At 55.9% G+C, this 19,580-nt stretch overlaps 2 long non-coding RNA genes across 7 annotated transcripts in view; both read right to left on the reverse strand.

The window, feature by feature from the left end:
* Positions 1 to 201: 201 nt before the first annotated feature.
* LOC121107079 lies at positions 202 to 7,495 on the reverse strand. The gene is made up of 3 exons (XR_005840493.2): positions 7,320 to 7,495; positions 5,329 to 5,434; positions 202 to 5,253 (listed from the first exon to the last, which is right to left on the reverse strand). It is a non-coding gene; the product is annotated as an uncharacterized LOC121107079 (long non-coding RNA).
* Positions 7,496 to 12,595: 5,100 nt separating this feature from the next.
* The window catches only part of LOC112531479, an 18,306-nt gene continuing 11,321 nt past the window's right edge, over positions 12,596 to 19,580 (reverse strand). Inside the window, exons 2-6 of one of the 6 annotated variants that reach the window (XR_005840507.2) lie at positions 18,271 to 18,376; positions 18,047 to 18,195; positions 16,942 to 17,576; positions 14,976 to 15,186; positions 12,596 to 14,028 (exon numbers count right to left, since the gene is read on the reverse strand). This is a non-coding gene — a long non-coding RNA (uncharacterized LOC112531479). Of the gene's footprint in view, positions 15,187 to 16,941; positions 17,577 to 18,046; positions 18,196 to 18,270; positions 18,377 to 19,580 lie in introns of all 6 variants that reach the window. The other 5 variants (XR_005840506.2, XR_005840505.2, XR_005840504.2 and 2 more) reach the window with 5 other exon arrangements.

Here is a 19,580-nt window from a genome sequence, read left to right on the forward strand (position 1 = left end):
CTGCCAGAAGCTGATGCGAGCGGCCTTCCAGCAAAGCGCAGCCTTGCAGAAAGGCCAGGCAGAAGCGCCCAGTGTGGCACAGCACCAAAGAGAGGTACAGACACACAGCAGGCACCTGGGTTTGGTGCACTGTCTCTCTAGTGAGGCTTTCTGTCCGTCCTTTCCTGGGACTGTGGCCGTTGTGTGTTGGTTGTGGTCTTAATCCCTGGCATTTACATTTAGTATTCCTGTGCTGATTAGAATTGTGAACCCACAGTTCAGCTGAGATCCTATGATCCATGGCCATGAGCACTCGACATGAGATGTCCCAGGAATGTGACCCGTTTTGCAGACTGAAAGTAGTGTTGGGCTCTCATTAAATCTCCTTGTTTTTCCTTTCTTAACAGAGATTGGTGCTGAGCCAAATGACAAAATCTATGTCAAAGTGGTCCAGCAGGTCCATACTGAGAGAGCTTGTCAACAGGTCAGCATCACAAGCTCCTCTCCAGGCTGGAGGTCTTCCTAGGAGAGCAGGTCCCAGCACAGGGGGAAGACCTTCCCTTGCCGTGTGCCCCCGCTCTGTCTCCAACACCCAGGCTGGATGTAAACGCAAGGCCTTGGAGGAAGGGAAACCAACAGCAGCTCAGCTGCCTTCCAATAAGAGAGTGAGGGGGCCGAGTGGAGACTGTGTGCCGGCTCCAGCAGCACACCCTGGGCCTGCTGCTGCGCGGAGCTCCAAGCAAAGAGGTGAGAAGGTGCTGTGGTACCCGCCGTGATGAGGCACTTCCCTGTGCGAGCACACTGAGTTTGCTTAGGGTTGGCTTTGCTTTTTCCTACTCCATGGAGGGAAAAAGAGTGGAAGGCTACAAAGTCCAAAGGCAGTGAGGTGCCAGAACGTGTAACCCTGTCTCTTCACGTTAACTCCATGGCAGTCTTCTGCACGCCTCCTGGAAATGTCATTCACTGGGAGGCTTCCTAGTCCCATTTCCTCTCTCTTTTTGCTGCCTTATGCTTGTACAGCACCCATGTTTCTGCCGTTTCACTGTAGACAAAATGAATTCATCTATATTTATATCCTTACAGAAAGGAGACGACAACGAAAAGAGAGGAGAGTGGAGCTGAAGAAGGCTGCCCTCAGAGCTGCTGCTGCACGTGCCGAGGTGAGTCCTTGGTGAACGCAGACACGGCTCTTGTTGTTCTCAGGGCCTCTGTCTGTCACACATGAAAGGAAGAGACTGTAAAATCCCGAGGGAAGTGGTGTCCTGTTTCTACCCTCGCTCCGTTTCTTCCCAGGCCTCCGCAGTGGACAGCCTTGTGGAGATGATGCAGAAGCTGCAGCTGAGGGACTGAGAGGAGGAGCGTCAGCAGGCAGCAGCTTCTGCAGTGCGTGGCGTTACAGGGCAGCGCTGAGTGCCGCCCATCTCAGCACTCCACCTTCAAACGTAGTCAATAAAAACCAGTCAAATTTATAGATTCACAGAGAGCGCACGGCCTGATTTGTCCAGCGGCACTCGGAGAGCTGCTGCACCACCTCCTCGTTATTGGTCTCGCGGCGCTCGCTCAGAACTGCCACAGCTCCGTCAGCGAATGCTGCCGTCCAGTGTTGCAACAAAGGCAGCAGTCCTTTGCACTGCCCACAGACAGACTGTCTGCAAAGCACGTGCAAAGAGCTGCTGGGAACAAAGCCTGGCCACGAGCGTGCTAACTTGGAGAGCAACGCTGTGGATATTGCTGAGTTTCCCAGGGCAGCACCAAGCATTTTTTCCTTAATGACAAGTATGTAATGAGCAAAGTTCAGCAAAAGGACGGTGTTTTCTGAAAAAATGACAGGCTGTTGGTCCAGAGCAGCATCTCTGCAGCTTAGGACCAGCAGGCTGCCATCCCGGCACTGTTCTGCTTGCAGACAGCGCTCCAGGTTCTCCTGATGTGGCACTCAGAGGGCGTCCCTCTGCCGTGCAGCCCTCCCCAGTGCCTGCCTGCCTGTCACTGTTGCGGCTGGGATGGAGCTGTTTCCTTTGCAGTGCCTGCTATGGCGCTGTGTCCTGGTTCTGTCAGCGCTCCGTGCCGTCCTGCAGGCTGTTGTGCAGAGCGCAGTGCTGTGGAGCTGTGCTTCCCGGCCCTGTGCTCTCCAGCACTCTCACAGGAGTTCCAACGCTCCCAGAAATCTCCGGTTAGAAGTCTCCGCTGCTCCCGTGCACGCACATCTGCGTGCAGGGATGTGTGCAGAACCACACAGCCACGTGCAAAGATTTCCCTGCACACACACCTGTGCATTCACACACACGTGCAAACGCATCCTTGCACAGACCTATGTGCGCACTCCATCCATGTGCACGCAAAGGTGTGCAAAAGCAAAAGGCCTTGTGCAAAGTCTGTGGGGGAGATGTGCTGAGTCTGAGAAGGTCCTTGAGGAGCTATAGGGCTCTCTGGGGGTGTGTTTGGTGGATATAGGGACATTAAGGGATGTGGGAATACAGGCTGCAGGAGCAGAATGCTGTTCAGGAGAAGACAAGACGTGGGCTGCAGGTGGGACACAGGGGAATGGGGTAGTATGGGGACATAGAGAGTATGGGAGGATGTGGGGAGCGGTTTGAGGTAAAAAGAGCGGGGGGGGGCAGAGTTTGCAGTGGTTTCATTTCATCCTGAGAGGGGACTGGGCGTCCCTGTGGCCCAAAGGTGGGGCCCTGAGCCGTTACCCCACATGAGCCATAAACCAAGATGACCTCATCGCCCTTTATGTGCATGACCCCATGGCTGCACGTGACCCACAGCCCTGGGGGAACCATACCCCCACATGATCCTGTGACGCCCTGACTCTGCCTGCCTCCATCACGCTGTGACCCGACGCCATGTGGGCCCATAACTCTGGGATCCCTGCCCCCACCTCACCCCGACCATACAACCCATGTGATCCGTAACTCCATGTCACCCCATCTGTCCCTACCATCCAATCTGACCCTATCACTGTGATTCAGAACCCCATCTGACCCCATAGCCCCATATCACCCCGTAACTCTGTGATGCTGCAGGACCCCCATGTGACCCACAACCCCACGTCTTCACCCCATGTGGCCATAGAACCAGCTGCATGTGGGGAAAAGGCATCTCCTCCTCGGGGTGGGGCTGCGCCACAGCTGCCAGAAAGAAGCCATGGGGGGGGCTGCAGTGTACGCCTCAGTTTGGAGAGCTGGGAACTGGCCAAAGGGGCCAGCAGAAGGACATGAATGCTTCTGTAGGGAAATACCTGTCGCAGGGTTTGGTGGGTTGGTAGCTTCTGTTTCTGTAAGTGGATGAGAACAGAACAAACTGATCCCACTGAGACCGGGGAAGGGATTGGAGCTTGGCTGCTGTGGTGCTGCGTGGCCATGAGAGACACCCGAGCCAGGAACGGGGCAGGGATGGACTGAAGCAAATCAACTCCTTCACAGGACAGCGGCAGAAGAAATCCAAGTCAGCTACAGAACTAATAACACACCTTATTACAAAAGGAAGTTTGAGAGTGGGGCCATTGCAGCAGTAGGGGCAGTGCCTCTTGGAAGGGATCTCGCGGTGGGGAAGAAACTGCTCCAACATCAGCACTTGCAGCAGCTGCTGCAACGACCCCGAGAAATGGGCAGAGCACTCTGAGGGCAGCGCAGCACGAGAAGGAAGGAATGCACGGTGGTGCAGAACGAGCGCAGAAGGATAGAGAGCAGCGGTGGGATCCCCCTTTGGCACGGCCACCCACCGCTACGGGACTGCAACAAGGAGCTGCACCCTGCCGTGGTCAGCATGGCTCTGTGTGCCAGCTGTGTGCTGCTGGAAATCACCCGAGCAGTTACGAGTGGGACAGTGGCAGAGGAAATCATGGAACATCTGCAGGGATAGCACAAGGCAGGCTCAGTGTGACAGCTGTGTCATTGTGCAGCAGATAGATGCTGAGCAGAGCACAGCAGGGCCAGGACGTTCTGACCAGGGGGAGGTGGAGAGTGCACACGAGATAAGGCACAGCTGCAGGACGGAGCATGAGACCCAGCACGTGCAACAGCTGCAAGAAATCCTGCCTGCCTGCCTGTCTGCATAGAAAAGCACACAATCAGCCCGAAAGGAACACGTTGGCCATAGACCTCCTCTGGAAAAACTGCACAGCGGATGTGTGGTGGAGACTGTGAGCCTGCAGTGCCTAGCCAAGGGGGAACCTTGGAAGCCTTCTCCTGTGAAGCACTCTGCTCCTGTAGGCTGTGGTCCACATCCCCTTATCCTTCCCAAATCCTCCCATGTTCTGATCCGTGTTCCCCAGTATTCCCAGTGCCGCCCACTTCACTTTCTGTGACCCACATCTGTGCCCTACACCTTCTCCAGCTCCTCATTCCTCACCTGCAGAAGCCATCCATGCCACAGCACTGTGAGGTTGTACGGGATCTGCAGGCAGGTCAGGAAGAGGAGAGGCCAAAGGTGGGCTACGAGGGTCCTGGGATGGTGATGGGGTCCTGTCAGGGACCATGGGGATCAGTGAGTTCCCAGGGGGGATCTTGGAGGTGTAAAGGAGGTCTGAGGGAGGAAATAGGAGGATTCCGTGGAATGGAATAGGAGAATTCCCATGTCCAGTGGGGGACATGGGGTGCTGCTGGGGACTGTGGGGCTCCCCACTGCAGTACCGCTGCCCGACTCCTGCCTGTGTCAGAAAGAGCTGCACGTGAGCAGAGTGCAATTGCCATTCATAAAGCCAACTCCATCACTGCAGTCACAAAAGCACAACCTTCAGTATCTGCTACAGGCAGACGACCATGCCCTTGCACAGGAACCATTCCTACAGAGCAAGGGAAGTCCTTCACTGCCTCAGGACGTGAGGAACACAGGAAGGGCCCCAAAGACTTCAGCACATGCTATGGAGCCACCAAAGTTGGCAGCTAAACACACCTTCTCTTGCAAGAATGAGCAAGACCAATCAATGCACCCGGCTGCTGCAGAGGGCTGCGCTGCATCTCCTGGTGCCACCCTTGGGCTGTCATCGCGCTGCCCACCCACAGCGCACTTTGAAGCGCCGCAGCCTTGCAAGAAAGAACAGAGAGCAAGGAGCTCTGCCGTGCACTTCCTGTGAGAACACAGAGAGGAGCCGTACAGCCCTTGCTCTCAGCACACACACCTCTTCTCTTACCAGCCGGTCATTCCTGCACAGCGCTGCTCAAACCCCTCCTCCATCTCTCCCTTCACAACGCCATACGCAGCCTCTCCCCAGCGACGAGCTCTGGGCTCTTTCATGCCTGTGCCATCACCGGGGCCTGCTGAACAAACCTGGGAGTTCAGAGGTTTGATTAGAATCGCTGCTACCGTGCAGGGAGGGAGGGCTGAGATGCACAACGTCCTCACCTGCTGGATGTTGGAAGGGGAGGTTCAGCAGCAGCTCGACTCGCAATGATCAAGTCCTCCAAAAGCCGCCTTCTTTCTTTCGGATCAGCAGAATGGAGACTGAAACCTTTTCAAAAGGCATTATGAAACATGATTAGATTATTAACCATAATCATTAAACATAAACAGATTACCTCAAGCCCAAGGAGAAAACACGTTTCAGATTGAAGACCACAAAAGCATCATATTCTATTGCAAGAAAACTTCAGTTCCAATTTGAATTACATGACTAGCATTTCACCCTCCCTGCTGTGGAAGGGGGGAAAGGAAGGAAGGGAGAGCCGTCTAGCCCCACATCCCTTTAGAGATCACCCTATAGCTCCAGATCATCCTATGGACCCACACAGCCCCTTAGAGGACCACATCCTCCAAACACTTCCTATAGCCTCATATCTCCCTATATCCCCAAATAGCCCACCACAGCCCCTCTGTAACCCCCAAAGGCCCATTTTAGCCTCCCATACCTTCTCCAGCATAACATCCCTCTCTAGAGACCCCCCCTGGCCCCCTATCATCCTATACACTCTTACAGCCCGCCACAACCCCCTAAAAATTCACTACTGCCCCATATCTCCCTATATCCCCTCCACAGCCCCCTATAGCCTCCTACCCTACTAGAACCCTCCTACAGCCCACCCACAGAACCCTATAGCCACATAACCACCTATAAAGCTCCTATAGCCTCCCCATAGAACCATATAGCTCCCCCAATAGCCCCCTACAGCGTCATAATATTCCCCTGCTCCCTACAGCCCCATAGAACCCCATGTCCCCTCTACAGCCCTAAGACCCTCCCTACAGTCCCCCAGCCCCTAAAGCCCAATCTCCCCTTATAGCTCCCCACAGACCCACACTGGCCCTAGACTCCCTCCAGAGCCCCCCACACTCTCCCATATCCAGCCTCATATCCCCCTAGAACCCTTCTAGACTCCATATCTCCCCTATATCCCCACAGACACCCTATATCCTCCCTCAGGCCCCCACAATCTCCTACAGCACAACATCCTGCCCTACAGACCCCCCAACCCCTAGCACCCTCAACCCTCCCACATGTTGCCACAAACCCCTAGAGCCATATATCCCCCTCAAACACACCTATAGCCCTTACAGCCCCCTCATAGAACCGTGGAGCTCCTCCCAAAGCCCCCTACAGAGCCATATCACCCCTATACCCCCACAGCCCCCTAGAGAACCAAATCCCCCTATATCCCCCATATAGCCCTAAAACACTCCCTAAAGACCCTGCAGCACCCTAGAGCCCCATATCCCCCAATAGCTGCCCACAGATCCCTAGATTCCAACCACATCCCCCTCTTTTCCCATATACCCCAATACCCCTTCTACAGTCCCCCACAGCTTTCTAGAGCCCCATAGCCCCCCTAGAGATACAATTAAGCTCCATAAAGCCCCGCAAACCCCTAGAGCCAACCCTAGAGCCACCCTACCGCCCTATAGCCTCATGTCCTCCAACAACCCCCACACAGCCCTATATCCCTCTGCAGCCCCCCTATAGCCCCCAGTAGACCCACATCCCTCCCGATAGCCCCCACAGACCACTACAGCCCCATATCCCCCAATATCCACCCCTGTAACCCACTACAGCCCCCTGTCGCCCCAAAGCCCTACCCTATACCCCCCACAGTCCCATTTCTCCCTCTGGCCTCCCCATGGCCCCTCACACCCTCCCTGTATTCCCAACACAGCCCCCTACAGCCCCATCTCCTCCTACAACCCACGCACAGCCCTGGATCCCTCTATAGCACCCCCTGTGGCCCCACATCCCTCCATCCCCCTCTATTCCCAAAACCCACCGATATCCCCATATCCCTCGAGATCCCCACACAGCACCCTACAGCCCCATATCCTCCCACATCCCCCAAATAGCCCCCAAAGCCTTTCAGCTCCCACATCCCCACCACATCTCCGCCACTGCCCCTCCACCCACAGACCACCTCAGCCTTGGGGGGCACCGCGAGCAGAGCTGGAGGCTCGGAGTTCCAGGCCCTAATGGGGGCAGCAGCGCTACAGCGGTGGGGGCCCCGTCTCCTTCAGCCGCCCCAAATCCCCGCATCCCACGGCGAAGGGGACGGCCACGGGCTGCCGTCTGAGGGGACAGCTGGGCGATTCCAAGCCGGTTGCCAACGGCGCGCTCTGCCCCTCAGCCAATTGGAGCTGGCGGCGCTGCCGCTCACCAATCAGAGGCCAGGGGCTGGCCAGAAATGCCACTGACCAATGAGAGGCCACCGGGGGTGGCTTAGAGCTGCTGCTGACCAATGAGAGCCAGCAGTGGCGGGATGGAACTGCCGATCACCAATTAGAGGCCACTGGGGGTGGGTCAGAGCTGCTTCTGACCAATGAGAGGCCAGCAAGGGCGGGATCGAGCTGCCGCTGACCAATGAGAGGCCGGCACGGGCCTGCACCGAGCTGGGAGCAGAGCGGACACCCTCAAAGCAGCGGCAGCGACAGGAAGCGGTTCCAAGAAGCAAAGAATGGCGGCGAGGCGCTGCCGGGAGCAGCAAAAATGCGGTGAGGCTCTCCCTGAAGCACCACAGCGGTTTGTTTGCCCACAGCACACACGTGTGTGTGGCCCCATCCGTGCGTGCAACCACATGCACGCACACACATGCAACCCCATCCCGTTGCACTGCAGTGCACGTGCAAAGACGCGTGCAGCCTCATCTGCAGCTCCACAGGCAGGAGGAGACGGGCCGAGGAGAGCGCTCCCTCGGATGAAAGGCAGTGGGCAGCCATGGCAAAGGCTGAGGCGCTCAGTGAGAGCTTTGCCTCGGTCTTTGCAGGTGGTCGGACCTGCAGCCCGACTTACAGAAGAAGGTGAGGAGTTCCCCAGCAGGAAGCCACAAACCCGGCAGGAACCTGCAGGGGAATCGCAGCATGTGTGGGTGCCCAGGAGGAAATGCAGCCCCAGCGTCTGAGCAGCGCCTGGCCATGGAGTGCTGCGGCCCAAGAACAGCGCTATTCTGCCCTTGCCGAGATGGCTTTCCAAGGAGGACTTGTCTGTGGGGGTCAAGGAGGTTATTTGGGTTCTGTGGGCTCGTTGGGGTCTGTCCTCACAAAAAGCAGAGGGCTGGCTCATCCAAAAGCTTGGTGATTGCTTGGAAGCCCAAACCCTTCTGGCCTGTGTCATGGTTTTGTAACTTCGCTATTGGTATTCCACATCATAACATCATGGACAAAAGAGAGGAACTACGTATCCCAGAGGACCTCACGGTCACAGAAGGAAGACACATCACGGAAGATACGTCATCTGGTTGCGCGCGGTGCTTCTTCACTTTCGCTTGCTGCCGGGAGAGGAGTGGGTGTGCTTTCCAAGCCAGGCGCCTTCATCAAGTTAGGCTTTCGGTTTCGGAAACTCTCTCACTCTCTCTCTCTCTCCCTCTCTATCGCTCTTTCGCTCTCTCTCCCTCATTTCATTTGGTTTATTATACTTACTCCCAATTAGATTGTATTGTATCGTGTCATCTTGCATCCCAACATCATAGTTAGTAAAATAAGTTCTCCTTCTTAGATTGTTGCCACCGCTTCGTTTTTTTCTCGGGAAGTCAGGGGGAAGGGGGGCCCACAAGCCTACTGCCCCCCTGTCACGGGCACAGATCTATCTAGGTAACTCCGTGACAGCCTGCAATAACGCCAATGGCACCACTGACCCCACTGACCCCTTTGACCCAGTGACCCCAGTGACCTCACATGAACCCCATAATCCAACTGACCCCAATGATCCCCATTGACCCCACTGACCCCTTTAACCCAAAGGAGCCTTATAGACCCCAATGACCCCAATAACCCAAATGACCCACACTGACCCCAGTAACCCCACTGACTCCAATGACACGAATAACCTTCATTGACTGCAGTGACCCCCCTTGCCCCATTGACGCCAGTGACTCCCATTGACCCTAATGACCCCATTGACTCCAATAACCCCATTAACCGCACTGACCCCCACTAACCCCAATGACACCCATGATCACCCATTGGGTGAGCCTCCTGTTGGTTTCTTCAAATTTGGTACCAATCCTGGGGACCAAAACCACAGCCCGAAAGGCTGGCCCCAGTCCAGGGGCTTAAAGCCACAGCCCCAGCTAGAGAGGCCAGAAGCAGCCAAGGGCCTAAGGCCACAGACGCAGGCGGGGAGCCCAGCACTGGCCCTGGGACTTAAAGCCACAGCCAGAGAGGCTGACATCAGCCCTGGGACTCAAAGCCCCAAACACAGATGCTGGCACAGGCCCTGGGTTTCGTTTTCTACGGGTTCCCCTGGGACTCCATTGACCACTCGGAGGCCATACTGGTCTTGACTGGTTTTTAATGGGCTGCACAAGAGTCATCTTCTCCATTATTCAAATAACCCCACTGGGTGACCCTGGTATTGGTTTCCTAAGACGTGGATCAGGGAGTCCCCCATTTCCTTCGCTTATGATGAAAGCACGGAAGCGATGCGGGCACTCGCTGAGGTCACAATCACTGCTGGGCTGGCAGCGTTTCCGCCACAGCTGGTGAGCAGAGCTGGTGCTCTGGTGAGCGTGCTGCACACCGAGGCTGAGCTCTGGGCCTTCCGTGGAACAGATCATCCTGTGAGAGCCCGTCAGAAGCACCGCGTGTGCACTCGTCGGTACTCTCTGCAGGGTTCCTGTCCCAAGGGAGATTTTGGGATCGAGGCAGTCGCAGGAAGAGGGAAGCCAGCTCTTTGCAAGGGCCGGGGAAGTTCCTGTGCACAGAGGCCTGGGAACTTCATCATCCTCTGAGCCTTCAGCGGCCATGTCTCAGCACGGAGACGACCGCAGTTCCAATTGCTGCCGTCTGAGTGGCAAGGTATGGCTGGGCTTCTTCTGCTTGGTTCTTCCTTTCTCTTTTTTTCATGGGGAAGGGACGCAGCAGGGGGAGCCCTGCTGGTCCTCGGTGACCTCAGGAACCGGTTGCATTCAGCGCTCACTGCTGACAGCCTGGGCTAACAACGCGGACGTGGCTCAGGCCGTCTTTTCCCTTAGTGATAATCAGTGTCTCAGCACTCTGATATCCCCTCTTCTGGCACCATCTGGAACCTCTCTGCAAGCCTTGGCTGCCCGTTCCCACCACCGTTTCTTCCTTTCTCTCTTCAGAAGCGGCGCGGCGCGGTTCCCCGCGGTTGGGAGCAGCAGCCAGCAGGCTGCCAGAGATCCGACCGCGCCTTCCAGCGCACTGAGGGACGCAACAGGGACGGACGGTCCTTCATGCCATACAGAAGTGAGTTTCTTCGGCCCTCTGTCATGAAGTGTGGAGGAATGAATTTTGAGTATTCGTTCTGGGCGGGTGCAGCGCTTCAGGGGATGTCAAATGAGCATGCATTTGGAGTGCAGGAAGGAGCAGTGAGAAGTGAACTATCAATCAGTTTGTGTTTGGGCTGTGCAAGTAGCCTCTTTCTGTTTTCTGGGGGGACGTGGGCATACTGGGCAGTACTTCTGCTGCCTGCTGGTGTCTGTGAAATCAACACACCATCTGTTGTTGTAGGGATGGAGCCTGCGCGTCCATGGAGTGGTGCTGGGCAAGGCTGGAAACGCAAAGCCTCCGCAGGTAAGAAGCTCTTGTGAGCTGTGCTGTGGGCAAGTGCCTCTAAACAGGGCAGCATGGATGGCAGAGTGTGCGATGGAGTGGAGAGGAAAGGGCACTGCAGATCCGTGCTGACTGCAGAGTTGGCATAATGTTGTAACAGCTGAAAGGCAAGCTGAAGAAACTGCTCTTGAAGACCAGAAGTTTGTGGTTGGCTGTGCTCAAATCTTCCGCCACAGAGATGCTCTTCATGTCTTTCTTGTCTCCTTTCTGCCAGAAGCTGATGCGAGCGGCCTTCCAGCAAAGCGCAGCCTTGCAGAAAGGCAAGGCAGAAGCGCCCAGTGTGGCACAGCACCCAAGAGAGGTACAGACACACAGCAGGCACCTGGGCTTGGTGCACTGTCTCTCTAGTGAAACTTTCTGTCCGTCCTTTCCTGGGACTGTGGACGTTGTGTGTTGGTTCTGGTCTTAATCCCTGCATTTACATTTAGTATTCCTGTGCTGCTTAGAAATGTGACCCCACAGTTCAGCCGAGATCCTATGATCCATGACCGTGAGCACTCGAGATGAGATGTCCCAGGATTGTGACCCGTTTTGCTGACTGAAAGTAGTGGCGGGCTCTCATTAAATCTCCTTGTTTTTGCTTTCTTAACAGAGATTGGTGCTGAGCCAAATGACAAAATCTATGTCAAAGTGGTCCAGCAGGTCCATACTGAGAGAGCTTCTCAACAGGCAGCAGCTCAAGCTCCTCTGCACGCTGGAGGTCTCCCTAGAAGAGCAGGTCCCAGCACAGGGGGAAGACCTTCCCTTGCCGTGTGCCCCCGCTCTGTCTCCAACACCCAGGCTGGATGTAAACGCAAGGCCTTGGAGGAAGGGAAACCAACAGCAGCTCAGCTGCCTTCCAATAAGAGAGTGAGGGGGCCGAGTGGAGACGGCGTGCCGGCTCCAGCAGCACACCCTGGGCCTGCTGCAGCGTGGAGCTCCAAGCAAAGAGGTGAGAAGGTGCTGTGGTACCCGCCGTGCTGAGACGCTTCCCTGTGCGAGCACACTGAGTTTGCTTAGGGTTGGCTTTGCTTTTTCCTACTCCTTGGAGGGGAAAAGAGTGGAAGGCTACAAAGTCCAAAGGCAGTGAGGTGCCACAACGTGTAAGCCTGTCTCTTCCCGTTAACTCTATGGCAGTCTTCTGCACGCCTCCTGGAAATGTCATTCACTGGGAGGCTTCCTAGTCCCATTTCCTCCGTCTTTTTGCTGCCTTATGCTTGTACGGCATGTATGTTTCTGCCATTTCACTGTAGACAAAATGAATTCATCTCTTTTTCTTGCCTTACAGAAAGAAGACGACAACGAAAAGAGAGGAGAAAGGAGCTGAAGAAGGCTGCCCTCAGAGCTGCCGCTGCACGTGCAGAGGTGAGTCCTTGGTGAACACAGACACGGCTCTTGTTGTTCTCAGGGCCTCCATCTGTCACACATGAAAGGAAGAGACTGTAAAATCCCGAGGGAAGTGGTGTCCTGTTTCTACCCTCGCTCCGTTTCTTCCCAGGCCTCCGCAGTGGACAGCCTTGTGGAGATGATGCAGAAGCTGCAGCTGAAGGACTGAGAGGAGGAGCGTCAGCAGGCAGCAGCTTCTGCAGTGCGCGGCGTTACAGGGCAGCGCTGAGTGCCGCCCATCTCAGCACTCCACCTTCAAACGTAGTCAATAAACACCAGTCAAATTTATAGATTCACAGAGAGCGCACGGCCTGATTTGTCCAGCGGCACTCGGAGAGCTGCTGCACCACCTCCTCGTTATTGGTCTCGCGGCGCTCGCATCAGAACTGCCACAGCTCCGTCAGCGAATGCTGCCGTCCAGTGATGCAATGGATGCAGCAGTCCTTTGCACTGCCCACAAACAGACTGTCTGCAAAGCACGTGCAAAGAGCTGCAGGGAACAAAGCCTGGCCATGAGCGTGCTAACTTGGAGAGCAATGCTGTGGAGATTGCTGAGTTTCCCAGGGCAGCACTGAGCGTTTTTTGCTGTGATGACGGGTGTACAATGAGCAAAGTTCAGCAAAAGGACGGCGTTTTCTGAAAAAATGACAGGCTGTTGGTCCAGAGCAGCATCTCTGCAGCTTAGGACCACCAGGCTGCCATCCTGGCACTGTTCTGCTTGCAGACAGCGCTCCATGTTGTGGCACTCAGAGGGCGTCCCTCTGCCGTGCAGCCCTCCCCAGTGCCTGCCTGCCTGTCACTGTTGCGGCTGGGATGGAGCTGTTTCCTTTGCAGTGCCTGCTATGGCGCTGTGTCCTGGTTCTGTCAGCGCTCTGTGCCGTCCTGCAGGCTGTTGTGCAGAGCGCACTGCTGCGGAGCTGTGCTTCCCGGCCCTGTGCTCTCCAGCACTCTCACGGGAGTTCTGCTGCTCCCAGCAATCTCCTGTTCCCAGGAGCCTCCGCTGCTCCCTTGCACGCGCATCTGTGTGCAGGGATGTGTGCAGAACCATACACCCAAGTGCAAAGATTTCCCTGCACACACACCTGTGCATTCACACACACGTGGAATCTCATCCTTGCACAGCCCTGTGTGCGTACTCCATTCATGTACACGCAAAAGTGTGATAAAACAAATGGCCTTGTGCAAAGACCTTGATGCACTCTCCCGTGTTCATGCATACACACACATGCGTGCACTCCATCCCTTTGCACACCCACGTGCACGATGACACGAGCGCTGCTCTGGCCTTGCACACAGCCATGTGCATGCGCACACATGCAAAACTTTCACCTGCAAGCACCGTGCACAGAGCCACGTGCAATGCACGCTCTGATGTTCAGCACCATCTCTGCACACCCCCGTATGCACGCATACCTGCACTCACAGCTCGAGGACAAAATGCTGCTGGCACGGCACAGCCAACACGCAGGTGGTGGGCAATGTCAGAAGGAAAGTCGCCCCCTTACGCTCATTCATTCTCCTCTCTTGAATGAACGCATCGGGGCACAGCTGGAGCCCCATCCTGAGATGTGTTGTGCTGTGGGGTTCCTCGTCGGTGGGATATGGGGATCCTGGAATGGTGATGGCGGTCCTCTCAGAAACTGTGGGAGTCCGAGAAGCCGGGGCGGAGGGGGCTGAAGAGGTTAAGGATGTCTGAAGGAGGAAATAGGGGAGTTCAGTGGGAGCTCAGAGGGGGACGTGGGGTGCTGCTGGGGACTGTGGAGCTCTGTGAGGTCGCAGGTTGCTGGGGGGAGGTGTACCGGGAGAAGGTCCTTGAGGAGCTATGGGGCTCTGTGGGGGGTGTGGGAGGGATATAGGGACATCGGGGGATATGGGAACACAGGCTGCAGGAGCAGAATGCTGTCCAAGAGAAGATAAGACGCGGGCTGCAGGTGGGAAACAGGTACATGGGGTAGTATGGAGACATAGGGGGTATGGGAGGATGTGGGGAGCAGCTTGAGGTAAAAAGAGGGGGGGGGGGGGGTGGGCAGAGTTGCAGTGGTTTCAATTCATCCTGAGAGGGGACTGGGCGTCCCTGAGGCCCAAAAGAGGGGCCCTGAGCCGTAAACCCACATGAGCCATAACCCAAGATGACCTCATCGCCCTCTATGTGCGTGACCCCATGGCTGCACGTGACCCACAGCCCTGGGGGAATCATACCCCCACATGACCCTGTGACTCCCTGACTCTGCCTGCCCCCATCACGCTGCGACCCAATTCCATTTGGCCCCATAACTCTGGGATCCCTGCCCCCACCTCACCCAACCATACAACCCATGTGACCCGTAACTCCATGTCACCCCATCTGACCCCATCACTGTGACTCAGAACCCCACCTGAACCCATAGCACCACATCACCTTGTAACTCTGTGACCCTGCAGGACTCCCTATGTGACCCACGACCCCACGTCCTCACCCCATGTGGCCATAGAACCAGCTGCATGCTAGGGAAAAGGCATCTCCTCCTCAGGGTGGGGCTGCCCCACAGCTGCCCCAGAGAAGCCATGGGGTGGGCTGCAGCCGTACGCCTCAGTTTGGAGAGCTGGGAGCTGGCCAAAGGGGCCAGGAGAAGGACATGAATGCTTCTGTAGGGAAATACCTGTCCCAGGGTTTGGTGGGTTGGTAGCTTCTGTTTCTGTAAGTGGATGAGAACAGAACAAACTGAACCCACTGAGACCGGGGAAGGGATTGGAGCTTTGCTGCTGCGGTGCTGCATGGCCACGAGGGATACCCGAGCCAGGAATGGAACAGGGATGGACTGAAGCAAATCAACTCCTTCACGGGACAGTGGGAGAAGAAATCCAAGTCAGCTGCAGAACAAACAACACAACTCCTTACAAAAAGGCGTCCCAGACTGGGGCCGTTGCAGCAGTAGGGGCAGTGCTTCTTGGAAGGGATCTCGCGGTGGGGAAGAAACTGCTCCAACATCAGCACTTGCAGCAGCTGCTGCAACGACCCCGAGAAATGGGCAGCGCAGCACGAGGAGGAAGCATGGAATGCACGGTGGTGCAGAACGAGCACAGAAGGATGGAGAGCAGCAGCGGTGGGATCCCCCTTTGGCACGGCCACCCACCGCTACGGGACTGCAACAAGAAGCTGCACCCTGCCGTGGTCAGCATGGCTCTGTGTGCCAGCTGTGTGCTGCTGGAATCACCCGGGCGCTTACGGGTGGGAGAGTGGCAGAGGAAATCATTGATCATCTGCAGGGATAGCACAAGGCAGGCTCAGTGTGACAGCTGTGTCGTCGTTCAGCAGACAGATGCTGAGCAGAGCACAGCAGGGCCAGGACGTTCTGACCAGGGGGAGGTGGAGAGTGCACACGAGATAAGGCACAGCCGCAGGACGGAGCATGAGACCCAGCACGTGCAACAGCTGCAAGAAATCCTGCCTGCCTGTCTGCATAGAAAAGCACAAAATCAGCCCGAAAGGAACACGTTGGCCATAGACCTCCTCTGGAAAAACGGCACAGCGGATGCGTGGTGGAGACTGTGAGCCTGCAGTGCCCAGCCAAGGGGGAACAGGAGAGCAGTGGGTGCCATGGGAGGAGAGCTACAGGAGCAGAAGGAGCTCACAGAGCAGAGTGCAGTAATGCCACAGCAATCAGGAATGAGCTTTGCTGCTGCACTGAGAGCTGTGCCTGGTGGAACATCAGGGATGTGAGCGTTTCTCGCACACCCCACAGGCACGTTCGTGGATGTGCTGGGATGTGGGGAAGCCTCACAGGGTTGTGGGACAGTTAAAAGACGCCTATGGGAGGGCTTCAGGAGCACTTTGGGGCAGCCTTGCAGCAGAGCCACACTTAGGAGCTGTCTTTACCCAACACACTGCTGCTGGTGGAACTGCTGCTGGCTACAAGCTATGGGCAATGATGGGGCTGCTCTGAGGCTGCTCCTCTAGGATGGCTCTGGGGATGCTCTGGGCAGCTATGGGATACACTCATGGAACCTCTTCCTTAGCCCCCAACAAACCCCTTGACCTCCATTTTGCCCCCCAAGATGAGGGCAAGATGAGCATCAGGGGAATATACAGGCTGCTGACCTACAGCGGCCCCAGAGCCACCTTATAGTACCCTCTGAACAAGCCAGGAACAGACCCATCCCTGCCCACAGCCTCATATGGGGTTACGGTGCTCACAGCGCTATGGGACATGTGGAGCCTCGGGGTCACGCGGAGTTCTGTGGGGTTCTGGGCTCATGTGCGGTTACCGATGAGGGCTCCACCTTTGGGCCACAGGGAACCCCAATCCCCTCTCAGGAAGAAATCAATGAATGCACGCCAACACCACCCCACATCCCCCATTCTGACCCCAAACCGCTCCCCACGAGCCCCCAGACCCCCCACGTACCCATGCCACCCCACGTCCCCGCACCCACAAGTCCCACCTGTAACTCACACCTTGCCTCCTCCTGAGAAGCACTCTGCTCCTGTAGGCTGTGGTCCACATCCCCTTATCCACCCCAAATCCACCCATGTTCTGATCCGTGTTCCCCAGTATCCCCAGTGCCAACCACTTCACTTTCACCCACATCTGTGCCTTACACCTTCTCCAGCTCCCCATTCCTCACCTGCAGAAGCCATCCATGCTACAGCACTGTGAGGTTGTACGGGATCTGGAGGCAGGTCAGGGGGAGGAGAGGCCAAAGGTGGGCTATGGGGTTCACTGGATGGTGATGGGGGTACTGTCAAAGAACATGGGGGTCAGCGAGTTCCCAGGGGGTATCTTGGAGGTGTAAAGGAGGTCTGAGGGAGGAAATAGGAGGATTCCGGGGAAGCCCAGTGGGGCACATGGGGTGCTGCTGGGGACTGTGGGGCTCCATGTGGGTATGGGCCAGCTACGGGGGAGGTGTACTGGGTCTGAGGGGGTCCTCGAGGGGCTCCAGGGCTCTGTGGGGGGCTATAGGGTGTCTCTAGGGGTCTTGCTGGGAAACACTGGGAGGGTTATTGGAACTCTGAGGGAATGATGGGTGGGCAGTCATGAGAAAGGAAAGGGCAGCCTTGGGGAAAGCAAGGGGCAGCCAGGGGGATGGAAGGGAATCCTACAGGAATGCAAGGGGAATCCAGGCTGAGGCAAGGGGACAGCTGGGGGAAGAACAGGGGAACGTCCCAGCAACGGACTTCTTCTTTCACATCCACATCTTCTGCTTCCCAGCTGAGCTGCAAAGCTGCCAGAGGAGCTGCAGTACCGCTGCCCGACTCCTGCCTGTGTCAGAAAGAGCTGCACGTGAGCAGAGTGCAATTGCCATTCTAAAGCCAACTCCATCACTGCAGTCACAAAAGCACAACCTTCAGTATCTGCTACAGGCAGACGACCATGTCCTCGCACAGGAACCATTCCTACAGAGCAAGGGAAGTCCTTCACTGCCTCAGGACGTGAGGAACACAGGAAGGGCCCCAAAGCCTTCAGCACATGACATGGAGCCACCAAAGTTGGCAGCTAAACACACCTTCTCCTTCAAGAATGAGCAAGACCAATCAATGCACCCTGCTGCTGCAGAGGGCTGCGCTGCATCTCCTGGTGCCACCCTTGGGCTGTCATCGCGCTGCCCACCCACAGCGCACTTTGAAGCGCCGCAGCCTTGCAAGAAAGAACAGAGAGCAAGGAGCTCTGCCGTGCACTTGCTGTGAGAACACAGAGAGGAGCCGTACAGCCCTTGCTCTCAGCACACACACCTCTTCTCTTACCAGCCGTTCATTCCTGCACAGCGCTGCTCAAACCCCTCCTCCATCTCTCCCTTCACAACGCCATACGCAGCCTCTCCCCAGCGACGAGCTCTGGGCTCTTTCATGCCTGTGCCATCATTGGGACCTGCAGAACAAACCTGGGAGTTCAGAGGTTTGATTAGAATCGCTGCTATAGTGCAGGGAGGGAGGGCTGAGATGCACAGCGTCCTCACCTGCTGGATGTTGGAAGGGGAGGTTCAGCAGCAGCTCGACTCGCCATGATCAAGTCCTCCAAAAGCCGCCTTCTTTCTTTCGGATCAGCAGAATGGAGACTGAAACCTTTTCAAAAGGCATTATGAAACATGATTAGATTATTAAACATAATCATTAAACATAAACAGATTACCTCAAGCCCAAGGAGAAAACACGTTTCAGATTGAAGACCACAAAAGCATCATATTCTATTGCAAGACAACTTCAGTTCCAGTTTCAATTTCATGACTAGCATTTCACCCTCCCTGCTGTGGAAAGGGGGGAAAGAAGGAAGGGAGAGCCTTCTAGCCCCACATCCCTTTAGAGATCACCCTATAGCTCCAGATCATCCTATGGACCCACACAGCCCCTTAGAGGACCACATCCTCCAAACACCCTCTATAGCCTCATATCTCCTTATATTTAAATAGCCCACCACAGCCCTACTATAACCCTCACAGCCCACTTTTAGCCCCCCATACCTTCTCCAGCATAATATCCCTCTCTAGAAACCCTCTCCGGCCCTCTATCATCCTATACCCTCACACAGCCCGCCACAACCCCCTAAAAACCCACTATTGCCCCATATCTCCCTATATCCCCTCCATAGCCCCCTATAGCCTCCTACCCTACGAGAACCCTCCTACAGCCCACCCACAGAACCCTATAGCCACATAACCACCTATAAACCCGCTATAGCTCTCCCACTGCCCCCTATAGCCTCCCCAGAGAACCATAGAGCTCCCACAATAGCCCCCTACAGTGTCATATTATTCCCCTGTTCCCTACAGCCCCATAGAACCCCATGTCCCCTCTACAGTCCTAAAACCCTCCCTACAGTCCCCCAGTCCCTATAGCCCCATCGCCCCTTACAGCTACCCACAGCCCTACACTGGCCCTAGACCCCCTCCAGAGCCCCCCACACTCTCCCATATCCAACCTCATATCCCCCCAGAACCCTTCTAGACTCCATATCTCCTCTATATCCCCCAAGAGCCCCCCACAGACACCCTATATCCTCCCTCAGGCCCCCACAATCTCCTACAACACAACATCCTTCCCTAGAGCCCCCCCCAACCCCTAGCACCCTCAACGCTCCCACATGTTACCACAAACCCCCAGAGCCACATATCCCCCTCGAACACACCTATAGCCCTTACAGCCCCCTCATAGAACCGTGGAGCTCCTCCCAAAGCCCCCTACACACCCATATCACCCCTATACCACAACAGACCCCTAGAGAAACAAATCTCCCTACATCTCCCATATAGCCCTAAAAATCACCCTAAAG

Source organism: Gallus gallus, chromosome 17 (genome assembly GCF_016699485.2).
Source record: "Gallus gallus isolate bGalGal1 chromosome 17, bGalGal1.mat.broiler.GRCg7b, whole genome shotgun sequence".
NCBI classification, from domain to species: Eukaryota; Metazoa; Chordata; class Aves; order Galliformes; family Phasianidae; genus Gallus; species Gallus gallus.